This window comes from Lygodium microphyllum, chromosome 2, assembly GCF_053477565.2.
Source record: "Lygodium microphyllum isolate KBCC chromosome 2, Lygodium_microphyllum_v1.1.10, whole genome shotgun sequence".
In the NCBI taxonomy this organism is placed as follows: domain Eukaryota; kingdom Viridiplantae; phylum Streptophyta; class Polypodiopsida; order Schizaeales; family Lygodiaceae; genus Lygodium; species Lygodium microphyllum.
Genome location: NC_141136.1, coordinates 67,448,237 through 67,472,493, shown reverse-complemented (window position 1 = coordinate 67,472,493; position 24,257 = coordinate 67,448,237). Strand labels below are relative to the sequence as shown.

The 24,257-nt window shown below is 42.8% G+C and overlaps 1 pseudogene; it reads left to right on the top strand.

Annotated features, from left to right (window-relative positions):
• The first annotated feature begins 221 nt into the window (after positions 1-221).
• Positions 222-24,257, top strand: part of LOC148039844 (putative inactive purple acid phosphatase 29) — a 46,120-nt pseudogene continuing 22,084 nt past the window's right edge.

Here is a 24,257-nt window from a genome sequence, read left to right as displayed (position 1 = left end):
GTACAAGATTTGCACATAGCTAGGTAGAGAGAGAGAGAGAGAGAGAGAGAGAGAGAGAGAGAGAGAGAGAGAGAGAGAGAGAGAGAGAGAGAGAGAGAGAGAGAGAGAGAGAGAGAGAAGGTTTACCTTGTGCATGTGGCCATTACAAGAGCTCTTGTAGAAGGTGGAACAAGGCATCAAAGACAATGCTTAATTGGGTCTCCCTTCTTCACAGTGTAGCCATGGCCTTCTCACTCATGCAAACAACTTGTGGTACTATGAGAATTTCCTGGGATACATTTCTTGGAAAGCATGATCTACAAGGGATTCTTAACAGAAGACAATTGATGGAGCAAATTGCTCAAATGTGATATAGCTTGGCACAAGTTAAAATCGGAGTTGTTTTGTTGTGGATGGTCAATCTTGCAATAGCAACTTAAGCTCAATTGATGGATTTGGAAATTATCACCTTGAAATTGATGGTGTTGTTGGATCACAAATGGAGAACAAAAGTCTACTAAACTTGTACTTTTTGGATAGTGGAGATTATTCCACTATTCCTATCATAGGTGGATATGGTTGGATCAAGCACTCTATACAAGTGTGGTTCTCTCAAACATCAACAAGATTGGAGGTAGTACCAATTGTTTGTGACTATCCATGCATGCTTTTATGTGCTAGAGAGAGAGAGAGAGAGAGAGAGAGAGAGAGAGAGAGAGAGAGAGAGAGAGAGAGAGAGAGAGAGAGAGAGAGAGAGAGAGAGAGATATCATATACAGGTTGATGAAAAGATTGTTCACATGTTGCATATAAGAGTTCACTAGTACCTCAGAATAACTCAGCTCCAAGATTGGTATACCTCTGCATTCCACTCTGAGAATTCGGTTTGTTTGATGCATCCAACACGACTGGTGTCAAACAGGAGGGCATAAGCTCACCCTCTATCAAATATGGTTTCTTCACAACCATGGTGGAAGCTACAAATGACAAAGCTGCATTTGTTGGCCATGATCACATCAATGATTTCTATGGGGATTTGATGGGAGTGAAGTTGTGTTATGTAGGCGGTTTTGGGTACCATGCATATGGGTTACATATGGGTTGGAAGGCTGGCCAAGGTGAGCTAGAGTGGTGGTAGCATATTTGGAGAAGGATGGAAATGGAGGTTGGGTTGGTGTGAGCAAGATATGCATTTAGAAGTGGTTGGATGATAGCCTTATTTCATATATCTACACCTTAAAGTAAAGAGGGGTTTTGAAATACATGATTGGTAGATTTGTATATGAAATGTGGCTATCTTGGTGAAGCACACAAGATATTCGACCAACTATCATTTTGAGATGCAATTACATGGAATGCTCTTATTGCAAGACATGTTGAACAAAACCTGGATGATGACATGCATAACTATTTAAAGGAGATGCAGCTTGAAGGGGTGTCTGCAAATACTGTCACTTTTGTAGTCTACTTGAAAGCTTATAGCATGATAAGAGCATTGGAATTAGGCCACGTGATACATGCTGAGATCAAGAAATTTGGTTTGGAAAGAGATTGTTATGTGGGTAGCATTTTGGCAGTATGTATGGGAAGTGTGGCTCGATTGCTGAAGGATGCATAGTTTTTGACAACTTGTGTGTTCAAGAAGTGGTATCTTGGAATGAAATGATTAATGCATATGGGAAGAACCATGAGGTTAACATGGCTATGGAATGCTTTGAGAAGATGCAATAACAAGATGTGAAGCCAAATTCTATTACATTCACTTGCCTCCTTATTGCATGCAGTCATGCCAATTTGGTCTATTAGGGCCATGAGTATTTCAAGGCAATGACATAACAATATTGAATCAAACCAAATGCAAATGATGTTGCTTGCATGTTTGAAAGCTTGCACAATCAGAGAAGCTTTAGAAATAAGCAAAAGATTACATGTTTAGATCAGAGAACTAGGGTTAGAAATAGACCTTCATGTGGTCTATGTACTATTAGATGTATATTGTAAATGTGGTTTGGTTGCAGCAAGTGAGAAAGTGTTTAACATGCTTCTAGATTTGGTGCACAGATCGGACGTTGTATGCGCGCGTAGTGAGCACCGGAAGGTCCCCAAGAACAAAAGAACTCTACTTTTGCACAAAGAACAAGGAAGAAGGCTTGCACAACATGAAGCAAGAGACTAATTGGATACAATTTCCCCCCATGCCTTGTGTGAGCGCTCCACAAAGAATGTATTTTATATATTATTGATCTCCAAGCTCAAAAAATAGCCCAATTCACAATTAGCACTCTTTAGCTTTTGTGTTTGCTTTGTCCCACTAAAGAATTAAAGCTATTGGGTGCCCAAGGAGTCGGGTGGTACCCAAATACAATGTCCAATACAAATATTTAAATCTTGCATCCATACGCATACAAAAATAATAAATAAATATCAAGTGCTTCAATAAATAAGCACGTCAAAATATTGGTGCCATGCCTAAGATGCGCGCCCATCAAAATGATAATGGTTTGAATACACGCTATCCTCTAGTACTTCCCAATGCCACCGCTGCCTGCTCTACACATCAACTGAAGCATTTACAATTGTTAGAAAATAATAAAATTAAATCGACAAAAGTGAATACCTAGCAGTCTTCAACTACAAAATAAATAAATTGGTTAGAACTCAATCCTAACCTTAATTTATTACGAGTGCGCACTCTAAACTCATAAACGTCTATTAATTTGAATATGTATTTTACGGAATCACCTGCTACGGAATCACCCACTTGAACATTAAATTAACAAGATGCCCAAAAAGGACATGCGTCCCCATTGACTTTTTGCACAAGGAATCCACCTTGTGTATGAGCCCCAATAATAAAATTTTACGGAATCCACCGCAAAACCTCACGGAATCCACCGTGGAATATGCCTCTTGGCATCAAGATTGACATGTACATGTGTGAACACATTGCTTGCACATTATGCTAAATGTGGGCTTGTTAAGAAAACATAAATTTGTTTGCAACAAATGTAGTCTAAAGGTTTGACCCTAGATCAAGTCTCATATTCTTGCAATTTCAAAGTTTGTGGAAACTTAGAAACCTTGGGTATAGGAAGGACAATGCATCATCCAACAAGTGTTTGATAAGTTGCCAATCCAAAATGCCATATCTTAGACTACACTCCTTGCTTGCTATGCTCAACATGGAAGTGATGAAAATATACTCCAGTGCTTTAAAGAAATGCAACTAGAAGGTGTGCATATGGACGAGTTATATTTGTCACATGCTTGAAAGTCTATGGCAATATAGGGAATCTAGAAGTAGGTGTGAAAATAACTGCAGAAATAACCAAAATGGGACTCGAAAGAGAACAATATATAGGAATTGCACTGATGGATATGTTTTAAAAATGCTCTTCACTTGTAAAAGCTCTTTGCATATTTGATAAGCTGCCTACTAGAAAATCCAATCTCATGGATTACACTGATTTTAGGATATGCTCATCAAGATAAACATGGCCTTGATCAGAAAGTGCTCAACTGCTTTGAAAAGATGAGTTTTGAAGGTGTATCTGTAGATATTGTCACATTCATTCTCTGTTTAAAAGCTTGTGGAAACATTGGAGCATTAAAAAAAGGGTGTGAGTTACATACTTATGCTAAAAAATCAGGTTTAGAAAAAGACCCTTGTGTGGGGAACATGTTGATAGACATGGTAGATGTGGGTTTGTTGTGCTGAAGGATAGGAAGTCTTTGATGAGCTGGATGGACCAGACATTATAGCTTAGAACACAATGTGTTATAATCCATACAACCCAAAAAGGAAGACAAAGGAAGCCCAAGTTGGAAATGGACCCCAGGCGAGAAAAGTGAAGAAGAAGGCAAGCTCAAAAAAAATATAAGAAGTGCACAATAATGAGTGCACCAAATATTCTAACAAAGAAAGCATAGGGCACAATGTAATTCATTTTGTGAAAGAGTGCCAAGCTCCCTCGTGTGTAAATTGTAAATGTAGAAGGGCACGGGCAAAAGAATTGTGAGAAGAGGAAAGAAGACCTTGGCTAAAATGGTTGGTCATGTAAAAAAGGGTATGGGTGCTCGAAGGGATGAGAGCATGTATAAAAGTCAAAAATTGAATAGAGAATCTCATTCTTGGTTGTGGCTAAAGTGGCTCTTTTCTTATCTTATTCTCTTCTCCTTGCTTGTGTTTGTGCTTGTCTTTGAGAGAGGGAGTGTGAGAGTGTGAGGGAGTCAGTGTGTGAGTGTGTGAGGGTGAGGGACTATGGTGGAGAAGCTTTCCAACTTCTCCTCTCTTATTCTCTTCTCTTCTCTTCTCTTAACTCGCGTGTGCGGCTATGGAGGATGGAGCTTGGAGGTAGAGGATTGAGCTTGCATCTCAGATCGTGGAGCTACTGGAGTGCTTGAGTGAGGAAGCTACTCAATTGGGCATCAAGGTAAGCTCACTACACTCGTAGGATTGAGGGCATGTATGACTATGTGAGAGGTAGCCATAGCATTCGGCCTAAAGCGCTTGTTGAAGCAATAAGTGGTCTGTAGGTCTTGGTAGTTGAGCGAAAGCTCCCACATTTTGGTTTCATTGTGCTGGGACCAACGGAATCGCTTGGGTGCTTGCGTGCTTCAAATTGGATGACGAAATAGAAGTTCAACTCTCAAACGACGATTGGTTTTAGGTACAAAGTAAGGGAGTCGGAGATCGTTTGATCTCTTTTGTGAATTAGTTTAGGTAGAAAAAGAAATCTGTGAATTGGTTAGAATAGGAGTTGTGTGTTTTGTATCAATTTTGAGGCACAAAGGTTGAGAAATAAGGAAAAATAGGTAAAAGATAACTCTTTGGATAACCAGGGAACATGGAAATAGGGAAAGAAAGAAATCAGATTTTTGCATATCTAGGGAGAAAAATAGAGGTAAGGGGAGAAGGGGAAACCACAAAAGCAGGCACAAGAGAGACAGAGAGCTCATTTGCATTCAAAGAGTCTGAGAGAGAGAGAGAGAGAGAGAGAGAGAGAGAGAGAGAGAGAGAGCTTGTGAGACAGAGGCAGAGAGTTGTAGGTTGTCGGTTACATTGCCTACGATTCGTGGTTTGATGCATTTGGCCTTACAAGGTACATTCAGGATCCATATTGCAATCTACTGTAATGTTCTAAAATCATTGTAGCATTAACTAGCATGCATTGAACACAATAGAATCTTTTTTTGTACCATTTGGTGTTTTTCACGCGCTACTCAAACAACCTCGGACGATCGAGTCAGGCTTGGACATCCGAGTCACTAGGTGTCCACTTGGACAATTCGGCCTCAGATGCAACGGCCATATTCAAACAAGACAACTCAGCCTCGGATGGCCGAGTTGACCTCGGATGGCGAACTACTTGAACTCCGCCTCAGATGGCCACCCCTCGGACGCTCAGACGGGTACCCCTCGTCTGAGTCCGAGCCTAATGAATGCTCGGACATCTGAGTCTGGGACTCAGACCAGATAACCAGAACTTCCAGTCTTTTTGAGATTTTCAACCTTTCAAGGGGTTGGCTAGGGCCTGCTCCAACTAACTAGTGATCCAGTTAAGAACCTAGACCCGTAAATGAGCCCTTAGAAGTGTTTGCACCTAGGAAAAGGAAGGAACCATGGCCTACCAGTCCGTAGGGAACCAAAAGACCCGACCTTTGGACCTGTAGCTAAGCTGACTAAAGACCCAAGCTAAGTCTTAGAGTTGGACTCCCAACAAACCACCTATAGTAGCCCTTAAAGAACTCAAACTCAATCGGTTAGGAGAAGTATTCAAAACCCCTTCTTCTATAACTGACTCAAGAGCATGACAAATCGAAGCAATTGACTCCATCAAAAGTCACACTTGATAGAGTAGCCACATAAGCATGTATGGAAACTGGAAAACCTAATTTTGCACAACACACATCATGATGCATTGCTAGAAGAAGAGCGCCAAAGGAGGCAAGAGGAGGACGAGGAAAGGCTAAGGAAATAAGAAGAAGAGAAGATTGCTCTTGCTATTCGAAGATCCATGGAGCAACCCTCTCGATCTCAAGAATTGGCGGTGATGATGCCAGTGGGGGACCATTGTGCCAAGTACAAGCACAACAATAGCAGAGAAAGTGGGACTAAGATTGGTGGTGGAAGGCAAGGGAGAAAATCCCAATGCACCCCATCCAACCAGTCTTGGCCCATGTGCCATAACAAAGATCAAGATGAATTGTTGGAAAGTTTTCAGAACCAACTCCACAAAGCAATTGAGGACAAAAAGGCCACCATTGCTAAGCTAAAAAAAAAAGGCTGCATTTGTTGACTACAGGATGGAGCAAGCAAGGGCGATGACAATCATTAATAGGGAAATTATTTCATTAAAAGAGGCCCTGAAGGCAAGAGGAGAGGAGAGTCTCAAGGAGCTATACGAGGAAGAGAGGGAAAATCGCATCTCCTTGGAAAAAATGTGGACCTTCAACTCCCGCAAAAATAAGCGCCTACTAGTTCTAGAAATAAAGGAGTTGAAGAGGCAAAAAGAACAAGCTACAAAGGAGCTGCAGGATGTACGGAACCAACGGGATGAGGAGAACAAGAGGAAACTAGTCAAGCTGCACAACTAGCTGCATTCAATTCTTCATGAGCAAGGCATACTTAAAGAGCAAGTGACAAGAAAAACCCATGAGCTTTAGCAAATGAATACATTGTGGCAAGAGCAAGAGTAAGTCATTTCCACTCTGGCCCAAAATCAAAACTAAGGGTTAGAGAAAATGAAGAAAAGAGCAGAAGAATGGACATCAACAAATGAAGATCGAGTCAGAAACTTGGCCTACAAGCTTGCCCATGCTGAGAGTGAGCATCTCCTAGTAGCAGAAATCAAAGCCCGGCCATATATATATATATATATATATATATATATATAGAGAGAGAGAGAGAGAGATTGACAAACATAGTGTTGGGGGTAAAGGTGTCTGTGCCTAGCCACCCATGTATTAGTTAGACTAACTATACCCACATACTCATACACCTGTACACTATAGGTGCCAGGCGCCCATCACTATCACTTCATTCTTTATTCTTTTAGTGACATTTGAATAAAGGGAAGGGCGATCACACATTGTGACTGTTGGAGTTTCCACATCTCTCTCTCTCTCTCTCTCTCTCTCTCTCTCTCTCTCTCTCTCTCTCTCTCTCTCTCTCTCTCTCTCTTTCTCTCTCCTTCCACCATAGCTCTTGCTTCCACTTCAAGGCTCACTTCTTTCAATTGGTATTAGAGCCATTACATCAATATTGAGGAGCTCTTCCCCTTCAATTTACTTCAACCCAAGAAAAGCTTCAGCTTGAAGGTCCCATGGTAGTTGAGCCCTCTTCTTCCTGAGGTACGAATATTGCTTCTACTTCTCTCCGGGTTCCTCCCTCCACTTGAGGCTTGTTCTTTCTGAAGCTTCAAGACCATTACCTGAGCGCCATTAAGCACTCACTAGCAATCATTAGTACCAGCATGACCAACAACAACATCAGTGTGATTTGAGCCTATTTTTAGGTTGATTAGGACAATAGCACTTCTCCAACATCTCCCCCTCAAAAGCTACTCACTAAGCACTTGAAACTCCTCTCTTGGATGCTCAACATTGAGCCTTACTATTACTTCAATACTTGGAATTAAGATTGAGCTCATAACTCAGCTTCATTGATGACTGTGCATAATAGTCCACAGATTGCGAGAAACAGGGAAACCCCTATCTTCATGCTTTATGCTCATTGTGGATGGTCATGTGACGTCTATTCATTTCTATTTGATGTTGAATCATTTGGGGATGTTATACCATTATATTGGAATGCTATGGGACTGATTTGAGCACTCTTTTACTCAAATTTTTAGAGGTTTTTTACTACTCTAATAAGCAAGGCTACATGTTATTTTATCGATAAAGGCATATGCCTATTGGTCCTGGGTGATTACCAACTACTTGGGTTGATATACCAATGCTTATGGTTCATGTTACATGCTTGGTCATGCTTTCAGATTGCTTTTGAGCTAAGATTAGAGCTTTGAATCTTGACATTGAATGTATAAATGCCTTCCACATGATGTTTTGAACTTTATTTGCTCATTTAGCATTCGACTTTTGTTCCATGGGAGCCCCTACATAATACTTGGATGTTACATTGAGCATTTAGTTGTGCAGTTGAGCTTGAGGGTCTTACAGTGAGATCGTGGGACTTGGTGACATGAAAATGCTATTGTCATGCTTTATGTGTGCAATTGATGATTAGTGGGCTGATCTAGCATTACTTTTGGGCCTGCACCTACCATTGTCATACAACATTGTTAATGATGTATGCATCTTGGTTGGCTATGTATTGAGCTTTTGTTACATTGCTCACTCTATTATGTTGGTCTCTTTTGTTACCAGTTGTTAACCCTCAGACGAACAAGGTGGAAAACCTGGAAAATCTAAAGCAGAAGGCAAAGGCCAAGGCAAAAGTGAAACGAAAAACAAAGGCACGCCAAGAAAAATATGGAAACACAAGAAGTGCAGAAAAGTCCTAAATAAAGAAAAAAGGCGCACGAGAAAAAGTGCAAGTCAATGCCTTTGTAAAAAAGAGCGCAAGCGCATCATGATTTAATTTAAAGAGTGCCAGGCTCTCACCTGTGCAATTTGTAAAGGTAGATGGGCTGTGGGAAGGAAGCTAGGAAGATAGGAGGACAATGGGAAAAAGGGCCTAGGCTACGGCCGGCCATGTAAAAAAGTGGATAAGGGGATGACCGCCCAAAAGAGATTTAGGGGTTTGTATATAAAGTTGAAAAGTGAATGAGAAGCTCATTCTTGTGTGTGGCCAAAAGTGGTTCTCTTCTTCTTCTTGTTCTTTCTAGCTTGAGCTTGTGCTTGAGAGAGGGAGTGTGAGAGTGTGAGGGAGTGAGTGTGTGAGGGCGAGGGAGCGGGGAGGAGAAGCTCTCCATATTCTCCTCTCTTCTTCTCTTCTCTTGTCTTGCTTGCGGTAATGGATCTTGGAGCACGGAGCTTGAGGATGGAGCTTGTTTGAAGCTTGCACTTGGATCTTGGAGCTACTGGAGTGCTCAGGAGAGGAGATAACTCAATCGGGCATGGAGGTAAGCTCACTACACTCATGGATAGGTAGCCCGTCGGCTATGTGAGAGGTAGCCATTAGCGCTCGACTTGGAACACTTGAAGCAATAAGCGGTCTGTGGGTCTTGGCAGTTGAGCGAGATCTCCCACATTTTGGTTCCGTTGCCGAGACCAACGGATTCAACCCTTGAGCCCTTGCGCGCTTTGAATCGAGCATTGAAGTAGGGTTTTCCCCAAACCGGTGCTTGAGGTAGGTAGGTAGGAAGTGAGGGAGTTTGAAGAGGTATTCGATCTCCTTAGCAAGTAGGGTTTTGGTTTTTGGACTTGGGAAAGCATGATGGAGTAGTGTAGGTATTTCCCTTATGATTTTTTCTTGCATTTAGGAAGGATAGGAACAAAACATTGGACCACACAATAGGGTTTTCTGTTGCTGTATAACAGGATGAAACAAGAAAAAGAAGGGCAAAAAAATGAAAATTTGGGTTAAATATTAGTAAAAGAAGCAAGACTAAGGTGAGTATAGATCTGGGCAGGGTGATAAGGGGCCAGGAGTGGCAAGAAAGGCCACATTTTGCATTGGAGGGTTTCAGGAGAGCTAGAGAGAGGGAGAGAGCTTCATTGTGTGGACATGCTTCGATCTTGCCATCTAGCACAGGTAATTCCACACCTTCCCCTATATAAGTAGCTTGGATCAGGAGGTGCTCAACAGGTAGAAAGGCCTCGATCACTTGACGTGACGAATTCTTGGAAGTTTGGCGAAAAAATGCATTGCGCTTGGCTCGTCCAAGTGACGGTGATTCTGGACCAAGTTCGAGAATCGACCCTCGAACCACTCAGCCATTCAACCCTTTAGTATTTGGCCCTTGGCCAACTACACTCGGATGCCTTTCACTCAGCCCGTCCGAGTGAAGCATTCCGACCGCTTGATACTCGGTCCACTTGACGCAACCATTCGACCCTCAGTCCACTCGGCCAACCCCATTCGGAGAAGTTATCAATCGGCCCTTGACCGAATCAATTATTCGGCCCATCTTACACGGACGCCCTTCGCTCGGCCCGTTTGAATCAAGCATTCGAACCAACTTGATATTTGGCCCTCAGCCCAGTCGACTTGGTCCAACCCCACCCGACTTGATATTTGGCCATCAGCCCGGTCGACTTGGTTCAACCCCACCCGACTTGATATTCGACTTGGTCCAACCCTACCCCATTCGGACCAACTTGATATTTGGCCATCGGCCCCCCGGCTAACTCGGTCCAACCCCACCCGACTTAAACGCCTACCACTCGACCCAATCGAATCGCACATTCAGCCCCTGCAATTCGAACGTGTTGGGTCCATCTTACTCGGACGCCCTTCGCTCCGCCCGTCCGAATCAAACATTTGGACCAACTTGATATTCGACCCTCGGCTCAGTCGACTCAGTCGAACCCCATTCAGACCAACTTGATATTCAGCCCTCAGCCCGCCGGCCGACTCGGCCCAACCCCACTCAACTCGGACGCCTACCACTCAGCCCGGTCGAATCCGGCATTTGGCCCCTGCAATTTGGACCTGTTGGGCCGGATTTGGATTTTTTCAAATTTTAACCTGTAGATCCTGAAACTGACCGAGAGACCATATAGAGCAGAGACCACATCATAGTTCTATCACTGGTCTGAAATCTAGAGCAAGTAGTTCAAAACTTGGCTATAAACGGTCCTTCAAATCGTGCATGACATTTACCATAACGGCCTTGCGGGCCAGGAGGGACTGCCTCCCCCCCCTCTGCGTACCCCTGTAGAGGGGGCTCTGCTCCCTCCGCACCTCCCCCAAGTAGGTTGGAGAGAAAATGGGTGTTGTGACAGGTCCTCCAAATTAGATCCTAGTGTGGTAATGGCTCTACACAAGCATAGACTCTCACTTGCAAAACAACAACTAAAAGCCCATACCCGAACAAAGACAAACAAAGACCCTAGAACCTCAATGGGCCAATCTAGCCAACAAGGGCAAAAAGGCCATAACACAAAAACATGTCTAGATTGCATCCGGACTACATCTAGTTAAAGAGGAATGCAACAACCTCAAGTTACAACTACGAGGATGACTAGACATGACAGTCCTAAAGATAGATGCACCTTGAATGGCACTGCACAAACGACCCAAGATATCAGTAGAGAAACCAAATCTAGATATGTAGTTGGGGACTCAAGGGCGTGCAATACGAGGCTTAAATTTACAAGCCAAGACTCGGAAGATGAAGACATAGTGCCGCATGCTTATCTTAGGGTCAAGCTCACTGCAAAAAGAGAGCATAGTGTCGATGCTCTCATCGATGAAGGGGCAGATTTTAATATCTTGACCTACGAAGCATGGACTCTGCTAGGCCAATCAGAGCTCACACTGACTAATGCAACTATTAGTCCATACGGGGAACACCCACAAGCACTCATAGGAAAGTGCAAAATCCTTGTAACTATTGAAACTGAAAGCTTGCCTGTCCTATTCCATGTTCCTCCAAATAATGCTAGTTGTGGAAAGGAAACCCTCCTTGGACGACCTTTCAAAAGGGCAACCAAGTGTGAGGCCGACTATGTCGCACAGAGGATACACTTGACGCTACCGAGTGTGAGGATAATCACAGCCTTTAGTAAGGGTGACCTCATCAAACCTCGAGGGAAAGACAAGGAACATTTCAACATGCCAAGCAAGCCTAGTGATGAGAGCAAGGACTTGTTGAAAGAGTTGCTACAAGCGCATGTTGAACAAAGAGAACTAGTGAGTGAGTTCATGCTTGAAATAAGAAGGTTAGGAGACAATGCCAAGGGTAGACTTTGGACTTACAAACATTGTAGAAGACCACGAAAGAAGTCCAAGTCTCATAGACGAAGGCACTGATGGAGAGCTAGCACAATGCTGTGATGGATATCCAAAGCATTGCTATGTGCTCAAGGGTATTATGTAGGTAATTGATGGATTTGGGTACCAAAACCCCTTGCTAAACCACCTCGTTCAGCAGAGCTGAAGGTCAGATTGCATCAAAAGCAAAGAAGCACAAGAAGAAATCTAAGAGAAAATCTAGGTCTCAGGGCAAGAAACCAAACATGAGTATTGGAAAGGAAGAGCCTAGCATGCTTAATAAGCAGATGTCAAATGTAACCATTGAGTGTGCACAAAGACCACTAGTGCTCAAGGAGCTTTTGACTTCCCAAGAGGATCATGAGCACCACAGGCACAACGCTACTCATAAGAAGGTTGATTGCTCAGAAAGCAAATGGCACAATCATCTAATAGCCGCGAGCAAATCTTTCAACCAATGCCAAGTCTACCTAAGAGTCCCAGATCTCCTACACCCTCTTTTCCCAAACAGACACAGGAAGCACAACAACAACCGTCAAGTGCAGCTGCTCACTCCCAACCTCTATCTCCATCTAAGCTTCCAAATGTCCAAGAGGTGGGACATGACACCACCCATAGCTCTCGATCCAAGGATATGCCTATGCAACCTAATGTGACTAGATCAGCTGATGCTCGATCTACACAAGTGAATGCTCAAAGGGAAACAAAAGACACGATCACTTCCGATCAGCCTAAGGACTTGACACCACAATCCACCAATAGTAGCCAGTCCACTGAACTAGCTACTACTACTTCCAATTAGGGATCAGAGCAGTCATAGCCCTTGGCCGTGACAATCCCCTTACAGAACATGTCCTTAGCCATTCACCTGTGGAGGAGGTGCCGCAACCAACATCCTTGACAACTCCAACATTTCCAAAGCACCTAAAGCCTAGGCTTGAGGAGCTAAACAGAGGGGAATTAGCTAAAGAGCTAGATTCTCTAAACAGAGAGGTAGTTGTACCCTCACAACATAGTAGGGCTATTCAACAGGCCGCAACTATGTCCCATGAGGACACACTAGAGAAAGAGAGTGCTGAGGCCCACCAACCAAGCACATCAACGACTGACCTAGTTCAAGGTCCCGGGTCTTCCAGGGATACATCTCGATTGCCTAAGAAAGAGAAGAGAAGACAATGAAAATAATAATGGCAGTTGCAAGCGGTTGTAAACCCCAAGAAATTTAAGACTAAGAGTACGGAAGAGCTGAGGAATAAAGCATCGAGTCCACCCACTAAGGAACCCATTGCCATCTCCCCTAACAACGGTGAAACCTCAGAAACATCCGTGTGTTCTGATAAGTCAAAGCAACCATTACCATCAACGGTTGCTTGTAACACTCAATCCATCGATAAAGGAACTCGCATTGACTAATCAAGAGTGGATACAACACTGTCACAATAAGGTGAGAAGACTATACCGGTCACATCCAAGGAGAACCATGATGCAATAACAACAAAGTCTCAGGAGACACATGGAACCCTTAAGAACATAAGCAATCCTAGAGTTGACCAATCTTGCTCATCTAGGCCTGAGCCCCTTGCTATGCTAAAGCCTAGGGAAACTCCTAGAACCTTGTATGAGATAGCTGCTGAGCAAGCCCTCATTGAACATAGAAGTGTCACAAAATTCTTAACTGAGTTGGATGCTAAACTCAAAGTATTTACACGTGTCTATATCCTTGCAGGCACGGGTGCATTCCCCAAGAAGCAGCTTGGGGAATACTTGCAATTTCCCCTATCCTGGGAAGAGCAAGAATATCTTGATGAGCACTATGACAGGCTCATGCATGAACGCATGCGACTCACCTCTAATGAGGAAGCCGATGAACTACGCTTAACTATAACATTCAATGATGTGCTCTGCCAACCAAATCTCTTAGAGATAGAGCAACTAAAGCAACAATCAGAGGGTCGAAGTCAATTTGAAAAACGTTGGTTTGAAAACCGCATTGCAATGGCCAAACTAGGAGCCCAGACTATGACAGTTTCAGAGGAGCGATTAGCTAATTGGCGTTCTCAAAGAGACCCAACCTATCTGGCGCCGACTTCCTTTTGAGTACGAACTGCCATTCGGGGTATGGACTTAGCCGGAACTAGCCAAGAGAACTCTCTGACTGATAAGGTTCTCACTGAGGAGGAGTTACATGTTGCCAGTAGACTCGGACAAGGTACCATGCTACTCGATGTTGCAAAATATCTATTGTTATTGAGTAAGTTGCCATGAATACTGGGTGCGTGTGCCACGCTCCAGTACAATCCTGAGTTCTACAATTGGTTTTTATCCTCATGAAGTGACAACAATTTGTAAATATGTACATAAATAAACAATGAGTTTTGTGACCCTGTATAGATAATATCAACACACACAAGCAATGATAGTCAAGCGCAGGGAGAAGAGTTGGGTTTGACAAGCTAAGCTCCTCAAGTTCTCCTCTCACCACACATCTAGAAGTCGTGTGACCATTCCCACCTCTAGGTGGAGGGCATGCAACCCTCATTACCGCCATAGGAATCCCTAACCAACATCTCTGACGACGTAGATGGGGTGTCATCCCCGTCTATACACCTTTCTCCTTTTCGGTCTATCCTTTCGGGGACGAGCCCTGCTCCACTCCATCACAACCAGTCCACACAACTTAGCTTAAGCCAAGATCTGCTAATGGCTGGAATACACTCCGCAGCCGAAGCACGACGAATATCATCATCGGGGTCGTCCCTCTACAACAAACACTGCATGCCTCACCTCACCCCTCCTCCTCATATGCGCTTGATAATCCACTGTTTAATCCCTTTCGTGCAAATAATTCTATCCTGCCTCAAAGCCTAACCGTGGTTCACATTTTACAGATTTTCCCATAGTAGCTATCATGGAGTACACAATGCAGCTGGCATGCAAGGAATCTCTCCTTCGTAGAAGGGAGCATAAGGCACAAGCGCATCCACCAGCGCGATATGTGCCTACCCTTAAGAGGCACGCACCAAAAAGAGGACCTAAGCAACATTGCCCTAGATGCAGGCCAAAAACTTCCCAGGCTAGGAAAACAAAGGCTCAAGGGAGTGCACAGGATGTAGCAACACCTGCCGTGTAGGCCCTCATCGGCAAGACCACCAACCTCACAAAGAGCCATGATGCAAGCCTCACTGCCGAAAGCAAAAGTCACCCTTGTTGATCGCCCACATAGCATGGCCCAAAGTATGATCAGTGGCCACTCTCTCTTTCTAGGTCAAACTCTACACATGGCACTCACGGCAATTATTACCTCAATTGTACCACCATCGCACTGACAAAGAGGTTTTGCAAAATCTCCAGTGTATCTCCCCATCTCAATAACTATTCCTTTAGCAACGAGGCTAGGACACAATCATCACTGTAATATCCAAATTTGCAGCCTTTGAATCTCGGCATTTTTCGATCCAATTGAAACGGGGATAGCCTCAATGTATTGCAAAGGTTGTACTCATGTTATTCTTTTTTAAAAAAAGTGGGAAAGAAAAGGAAAGAAGAAAAATAAAAAGAAAAAGAAAAAAAGAAAAGAAAAGCAAAGAAAATAAAATAAAAAAACACTCTCAATCATAGCACGACACCTAGGGGTCCTCAAATTAGGTACGCCCAGTGACCTTGGTCAGTTGGCTCCATCCCTAGTCCCCTAGCCCCCTACACATCCCCCACAATTGTTCAGGGCACATCAAGGGTAGGACATACCTAGGGAGCTTGTCTTGCCTATGGTTAGACCTATTATCTTGACCCATTTGCACGATTTCTTTTTGCACTCCGCCTTAATACCATTGCAATCGATCGTGGTACGCACCACTCGAATGGCCATGAAAAGTACACCGTACTTATTGAGCAAGCTCGGTAGCTACTAGCTACCGAAAGTTCAGTGTCAATGTGTTCAATTATGCTACATCGCGCTGTCACAATGCAAAGGATATCTCATATGCCTTTATGTGTACTTCTCCTCAATATGGATAACTTTGCTTCATCCACACATTGTTATGAGAAACTAGACCCACCGCCTTCTAACTACATAATATCTAAGTATGCACGAGCACTCACATCATATCTGCACCAAAAAATATACACAATTTGGGTCCTCAAGTGTAGGACAATGCTCTCAGCTTGCTTCGAGTTCGACCTGTCTTCCAAACTAATCAAACTACATCTTGTGCACGATAAGAAGACTAGCACTACCCCCACGGAGAGACCACATATGAGAGGTTTTCAATCACAGGTACTGAAAACTACATCAAATGCATCATGAGCTCTTTATCATCACTCAATTTTGACCTCTTGACCATTCCTATCATGCAAGCCCACCAAACAATCATCCTGTGCAAAATCCCCACAAATCACCACCTGTACCAGCCCCCAGCGCAATTCCCAACAACGAACAGATCTACCCCCAACTCCAACCATCCTACCACCAGCCACCCACGCCAACACTGTGGCCCCAACAACCTTCATCTTCCCACCACCAGAAATCCTCCAAGGCAACCACAATAGTCCCTTCCACCCACATCTTCGGTGCATGCCAAAGCCTACTACCTACGACAGTGAGTGCCATGGGACTGGCACTCGTCTAGGAGGGGGGTAATGTTAACCCTCAGACACAAGGTGGAAAATCTAAAAAATCTAAAGCAGAAGACAAAGGCCAATGCAAAAGTGAAACGAAAAACGAAGGAGTGGCAAGAAAAGTATGGAAATACAAAAAGCGCAGAAAAGTCCTAAATAAAGGAAAAAGGCACGAAGAAAAAGTGCAAGTCAATACTTTTGTAAAAAAGAGCGCAAGCGCATCATGATTTAATTTAAAGAGCGTCGGGCTCTCACTTGTGCAATTTGTAAAGGTAGATGGGCGGTGGGAAGGAAGCTAGGAAGATAGGAGGACAATGGGAAAAAGGGCCTAGGCCACGGCCGGCCATGTAAAAAATGGGGATAAGGGGATGACCGCCCAAAAGGGATTTAGGGTTTTGTATATAAAGTTGAAAAGTGAATGAGAAGCTCATTCTTGTGTGTGGCCAAAAGTGGTTCTCTTCTTCTTCTTCTTCTTTTTCTTGCTTGCTTGAGCTTGTGCTTGAGAGAGGGAGTGTGAGAGTGTGAGGGAGTGAGTGTGTGAGGGTGACGGACCAGGGGAGGAGAAGCTCTCCATCTTCTCCTCTCTTCTTCTCTTCTCTTCTCTTGTCTTGTCTTGCTCGCGGCAATGGAGCTTGGAGCGCGGAGCTTAAGGATGGAGCTTGCTTGAAGCTTACACTTGGATCATGGAGCTACCGGAGTGCTCAGGAGAGGAGGTAACTCGATTGAGCATGGAGGTAAGCTCACTACACTCATGGATAGGTAGCACATCGACTATGTGAGAGGTAGCCATTAGTGCTCGGCTTGGAACGCTTGAAGCAATAAGCAGTCCGTGGGTCTTGGCGGTTGAGCGAGAGCTCCCACACCAGTGAGACCCACTCTATGCATGATGGTTATGCCTATGGGATGTATCTCAGTCTGACATACTAATTATTTGACAATTCTTGATGCCAATGGCATATTCACCCACTGCTAGTTGGAGCTATTCCCTAGCAATTGCAGTTTTATCTTATATCAATGATTTCCCCTCTTTGGCATTGATTTCTTACTATTGTACTTTATTCTCCACATATTATAATTGCAATTTACTGCACTATTTCTACGAGTAGTCACCTCCATTTGACATTTCTTTGCATTGAGTTTGTGGATAGCTCATTACTTAGTCAGTACCCCTTGTTTTCAATTTGATTCGGTAGTGGTTTTGGGGATATTGACAAGTTGGATGGCACCAACTATAGCTACTGGAAGGCCCAAATCTTGCAAGTTTTAGTGCAGAAAATGCAAGGTAGGCCTTTGAAATGTAAGGGTAACAAGCTTGAACTTATTGATGCAGAGGATTGGGCTGAATTATATGAGCTATGTAAGTCCACCATCATATTATCCCTATCTAAGTAGGTGTTCTATAATGATGTCTCTGATGGGCAGCTCACATGGGAATTATGGGAAAAGATTCTCAATGTCTATGACAAGCACATCCCGGCTTCTCAGATGATATACTGGCTACATCAACTCATGGATCTTCGCATGAATGAGGGCACTTCTATGTTAGCTCACTTGAATAAGTTTCATTCCATTATAGCTAGGGATCGATTAATCAAGTGTGTGTCAATAGTAATTGCCTAAACCCAAAAATACAGTGATAAGCTTGCCTAGTTAAGCATACTGCGAACTCACCCCTGAATTGTTCTATTGATGCACTTAGCCATACCATTCTAGGGTGGGGTGTATGGGGTAGTCAAGTGACGCTTAATACGTCTCTTATTACAAAATTGCTCAAGGGCTTTAGAGACATACTCACTTCCATTATCTGACCTTAGGTATTTCAATCAATACCTAGATTGGCTCTTCTCAACCAAGGCAAGCCAACGCTAAAATGTAGCCAAGACATCCAATTTTTGCTTTATGAGAAATGCCCAGACCTTATGCGTATAGTCATAAATGAAATTAACAAAATACTTCACACCACCTAATGACTTGCAAGGCATGGGACCACATACATCCGAATGAACAAGAGCCAAAGGCTCACCCATATGTGTCATATCAGACTTTTTATGCATATCTGCTCTTGAATATCAAGTTGCAAAAGAGGTATGGTTTGGAAAACCTCCCTTATATACTCATTTGTATGTCTTTAGTTGTGAGGTTTGTTGCTGTGATATTTCCGAGGACAAGTGCAATAAGCTGGATCTTAAGTTTAGGAAACACATCTTTCTTGGTTATGGAGATGTAGGAGAGATGGGCTATCGCCTATGGGATTTGCAAGCTTGAAAGGTTATTCGCAGCCATAATGTTATTTTCCATGAGGAGAAAATCCATAAGCAGCCTAAGATGCTCCAGTTGCCCAAGTCTCTGATGCTCCATAAGATATCCACGCCCCCCAACCTATTTTGAGGCGATCTACAAGAAATAGACAATTGCATGGTTTGAGGTGGTCTACTAGAGATAGACAATAGCCTATGCAGTTTGAGCCATCTATGGATTATATTATGGTGACAAATGCTAGTGAGTCTCTTACTTATGAGATGAGGCCATGCGGAGAGGTGATGGTCACTCTTAGGAGAGGGCCATGCAATCAAAGTATGACTCACTACTGTAGAAAAATCATACATGGGATTTGGTTCTTTTGCCTAGTGAAAAGCGTGCTTTGCTATACAAGTGGGTATACAAGTTGAAAAGTACCCCTAGATAACTCAAGCTAGCATACAAGGCTAGATTGGTTGCTAAGGGTTTCAAGCAGGAGTATGGTGTGGACTTTGATGAAGTTTTTTATCATGTTGTGAAGATGACTATTCTACACTTATCAAATGGATGTCATGATGACAGCTTTTCTTCATGGGGACTTGCATGATGAGATTTACATGGAGCAACCTAAGGGCTTTGCAAAATTTAGCAAGAGGGAACACCTAGTGTGCAATTTGAGAAAGAGCCTTTATGGCCTTAAACAGGCATCTAGGGAAAGGTACCACAAGTTTGACGCCTTTATGCATTCACAGAGATATTCTCGCAATGATATGAATCCCGTGTTTATACACGAAGAAGGCTCCTGATGGCAACCTTATGATTTTGACCCTCTATGTGGATGATATGTTGATTGTTGGGAGTGCTCATGATGAGCTGGATGCCTTGAAAGGTTTTCTCAAGAAGAACTTTGAGATGGACATGGGACAAGCCTCACATGGGGATGCGCATTACATGCAATCGTTCTAAGGGGCTCCTTTACTTTGTCATAGAAGGAGTACATTCAAAAGGACCTTGGGCAGTTTCATCTACAGGATGTTAAGCTATTGGATGTCCTTTACCTTCTTATGTGAAGGTTAATTAAGCCGATTGTTTGCAGTCTAATTGGCAAAAGGCCAAGATGGCCCTTATGCATCCGCGATGGGCAATTTGATGTATGCCATGATAGTCACTCGTCTAGACATAGCATTTGCAGTGGGAGTTGTGGCACATTATATGGCTACACTTGGCAAATGGCATTGGGATGTCATCAAGGGTACCATGAGGTACCTGAAGGGCACATCATCTATGTGCATATGTTATGGCTGCCAGGATACATGAGTCGTAGGATACACTGACTCTGATTATGCAGAACATGCTGACCCATTTTTGGCTATATCTTCACCTTTGCTGGAGATGATGTTTCTTGAATGTCCAAGGTGCAAAAATGCACAGCCCTATCTACTACATAGATAGAGTGTGTTGTAGCAACTTAGGCTTGCAAGGAGGCTCTCTGGTTAGGCCACTAGACCTTGGCATTACTTATGTGGTCCTACACTACATTCAGATTCTATGAGTGCTATTTAGTTGGCTCTCAATCTTCCATGCGAAGACCAAGTACATTGAGGTGTGTTACCACTTTATTTGAGAGATCATTGAGGACAAGTCCATTGGGCTTTATCAAGATCTCAAAAACTAATCAAAATCCTATAGATATGCTCACTAAAAGTCTCTCGGTGGAGCATTTTGCCTTCCTTAGGAAGTCGATGGGCATTGAATGAGATGCGTCTTTCCTCATCCTATTTATTAGTTTTTCTTCTTCTTCTCTCCTCATTAGGGGCATGTTTGCCTCTAAGCGAGAGGTTGTTGGGGGTAAAGGCCCCTGTGCCTAGTCGCTCGAGTATTAGTTACATTAACAATACTGGCATACCCGCACATCTATACATTGCAAGTGACGAGTGCCCATCAGTGTCACTTCATACTTAATTCTTTTAGTTACATTTGACTAAAGGGGTGCCCAATCACACATTGTGACTGTTAGAGTTCCCAATGCTTCCCATATCCTCTCTCTCTCTCTCTCTCTCTCTCTCTCTCTCTCTCTCTCTCTCTCTCTCTCTCTCTCTCTCTCTCTTACTCCTCTCACTATAGCTCTTACTTCTACACTATGCTTCTACTTCTGGGCTCACTTCATTCACATAGGAGGGCCAAGGTAGCATGGTGACCTAGTGGAGGGCAAGGGCAATGTGGCAAGGCAAGGGTGGTGTGACAAGTCAAGGTGGATGTGATAGGAGGATGGTTTGATAACAGTGACACTCCATGAGAGAGAGAGAGAGAGAGAGAGAGAGAGGCTCGTAGCTATAGGAGGGTCAGGGTGGCATGACGAGCTAATGGAGGGGACGACAATGAGATAAGGCAAGGAGGGCACAACAAGAGGATGGTTTAATAGTGGCGACACTCCATGTGAGAGAGAGACAAAGAGAGAGAGAGAGAGAGCGGGGGGAAGGGGGATTATCAACTATAGGAGGGCCATGGCAGCATGACAGACTAGTCGAGGGCAAGGGTAATGAGACAAGGTGACAAGGGTGCGATGAGGGGATGATTTGACAATGGTGACACTCTAGGTGTGAGAGAGAGAGAGAGAGAGAGATGGTGGTGTGACAAGTCAAGGGTGATGTGATAGGAGGATGGCTTGGCAATGGCAACACTCCAGATGAGAGAGAGAGAGAGAGAGAGAGAGAGAGAGAGAGAGAGAGAGAGAGAGAAGCTGGTAGTAGCCATAGGAGGGCCAAGGCAGCATGACGGACTAGTGGAGGGTGAGGGCAATGAGACAAGGAAAGGAAGGTGCAATAAGAGGATGGTTTGATAGTGGCAACACTCCATGTGTGTGTGTGTGTGTGAGGGGGGGGGGGAGGGAGGATTGTCGACTATAGGAGGGCCAAGGTGGCATGATGGACTAGTCAAGGGCAAGGGTAACGAGACAAGGTTAGGGCATGTGATGGGAGGATGATTTGACAGTGGTGACACTCTAGGAGAGAGAGAGAGAGAAAGAGATTTGCATGAATGATTAAGTTGAGGAGGTGAGAGATTCTATTCGAATATAGGTAGTCCACAACTTGGGGGTATCTCATAGGAGAGGTGTGGCCTTATATAACCACTTGAAGATAATGGGGCATTTAATGCATCTTAGAGAGAGAGAGAGAGAGAGAGAGAGAGAGAGAGAGATGTGAGGTATAAAAAGAGAGTAGAGGGGTGTTGGACATAATATTTTCACCAAATATAGGGGCCCCAACAGCCCCTTCCTTGGCAACAAAATAATCCTAGAACACACACAAAATCTCCTTCCTCTCCCTTCTATAAAATGTCCAAATATCTCTGCATCACATTCTCTCTATATCTCTCACCCCCTCTGGCCTACCACCTCAATCAGTTGCCTTCTCTATATCTCTTTGATTGTTGGCTACCCCCTTTTGGACATATAATTTGGACACGCGTCCCCTAGAGCTCCTCTCTCTCTCTCTCTCTCTCTCTCTCTCTCTCTCTCTCTCTCTGTGCGCTATTATATTAACTCACCATTATATATTCGAACCAAACTTCCATTGCCCTAGTCTAGGTTAGGATCGAGCACTAGTTTATAATATTAACATGAATAAGACCATTTAACACTATTATCAATAACATTAAAGCTATTACTAATTTAAAATAAAAATGATTAAATTTACCACTATTAATTATTATTATTAATACTACTAATACTTAATAATAATTTTTATTATTATATTCCAACTAATTCATACTAAAAACTAATTAATTAATTCTAATTAACTACTACTAGTGAACTAAGTAAATAAAAACTAACATGTAAAAGTTAATTAATAGTAATATGAATTAAGACTAATAATAATTGCTTTCCATATTATTTTTATTAATGAATTAAATAATAAAATAATATTAATACAACTATTAGTTAATTAACTAAATAAATTTAATGGCTAAAAATTAATTAATAATTTTTAATATGATTTCTTTTAATAATTAATAATTAATTTTACTAATATTAGTGAATATTATTAATACTACTGTAATACTATTAAAAATTAATAATATGATTTATTTTTAATTTATCAATATTAAAATTTAGTTTATTAATACTAATAAACTACTAATAGTGAACTAACTAATTGATAATATTAGTTAGTATTAATAGTAATACTATTAATAATCAATTTCAATATTATTATTATTATTAATTAACTACTATTAGTTAATGCTAATTTATTACTTTTAACTAATTAAATAAATACTAACTAAATAAATATTGAGTAACTGAGACAAGGCAAGTGCAACACGACAGGAGGATAGTTTGATAATGGTGACACTTCAGGCATGAGAGAGAGAGAGAGAGAGAGAGAGAGAGAGAGAGAGAGAGAGAGAGAGAGAGAGAGAGAGAGAGAGAGAGAGAGAGAGAGAGAGACAGAGAGAGAGAGACAGAGAGAGAGACAGAGAGACAGAGAGACAGAGAGAGAGAGACAAAGAGACAAAGAGACAAAGAGAGAGAAGGGGGGAGGGATTGTCGACCATATGAAGGCGAGGTCAATGAGACAAGGTGAGGGTGGTGCAAAAGGAGGATGGTTTGAGAATGGCGACACGAGAGAGAGAGAGAGAGAGAGAGAGAGAGAGAGAGAGAGAGAGAGAGAGAGAGAGAGAGAGAGAGAGAGAGAGAGAGAGAGAGAGAGAGAGGCACATACTTGCGAGAATGATTAAGATGAGGGAGTGAGAGATATTCTGTTCCAATATAGGTAATCCACAACTTGGGGGTGATATAAGAGGGGTGTGGCATTATATAACAACTTGAAAATAGTGGAGCATTAAATGCATATCGAAGAGAGAGAGAGAGATGTGAGGTATGAAAACGGAGTGAGGGTGTTGGACATAATATTTTCATCAAATATGGGGGCACAGTGTCGCACAGAATATGCACAGGAGTTCGTTAAAGTCGCTAGTTGCAACAACACTACTTTTTGAGATCAGAGTACTCAATGCAAAATAAATATCCAAAAGAAGAATTTTAAATACAAGACGAATAAGAAAACATGCTCTTTGATTAAAGATATAGACAAGATACAAGATCAAAAGACTCTTGGTCAAAGGGAGTTAAAGGATATGATCAAAAGACATATGAAGAGCTCGAGATGGAACTTGTGATGACAAATTGTTTATTGATATGAAGCCGGGTAGCAAAGACAATGAGGTCGTTGTAGAGAAATTCGTCATGTCTCTTTTAAGCAAGCAAAGGATTAATGGCCAATTGGAAGACAAGGTCACAATCCCGAACAAAGAGAGAAGAGAAGAAGGTGGATTGTGACTGATGGAGAGAACTTTGAGAAGGGTGAGGAGCTCAATGCTCAAACTCTATAGCCTCGGCGAGGAGCTCAACACTTTAAGTCAGACCACTCTCATAGAATTTTGATGGCAAATACTTTGAAGAGGCGCGGAGCTTAAAGCTTGAACTCAAGAGCCTCTCTCCTAGAACTTGTTGCAAGATCTTC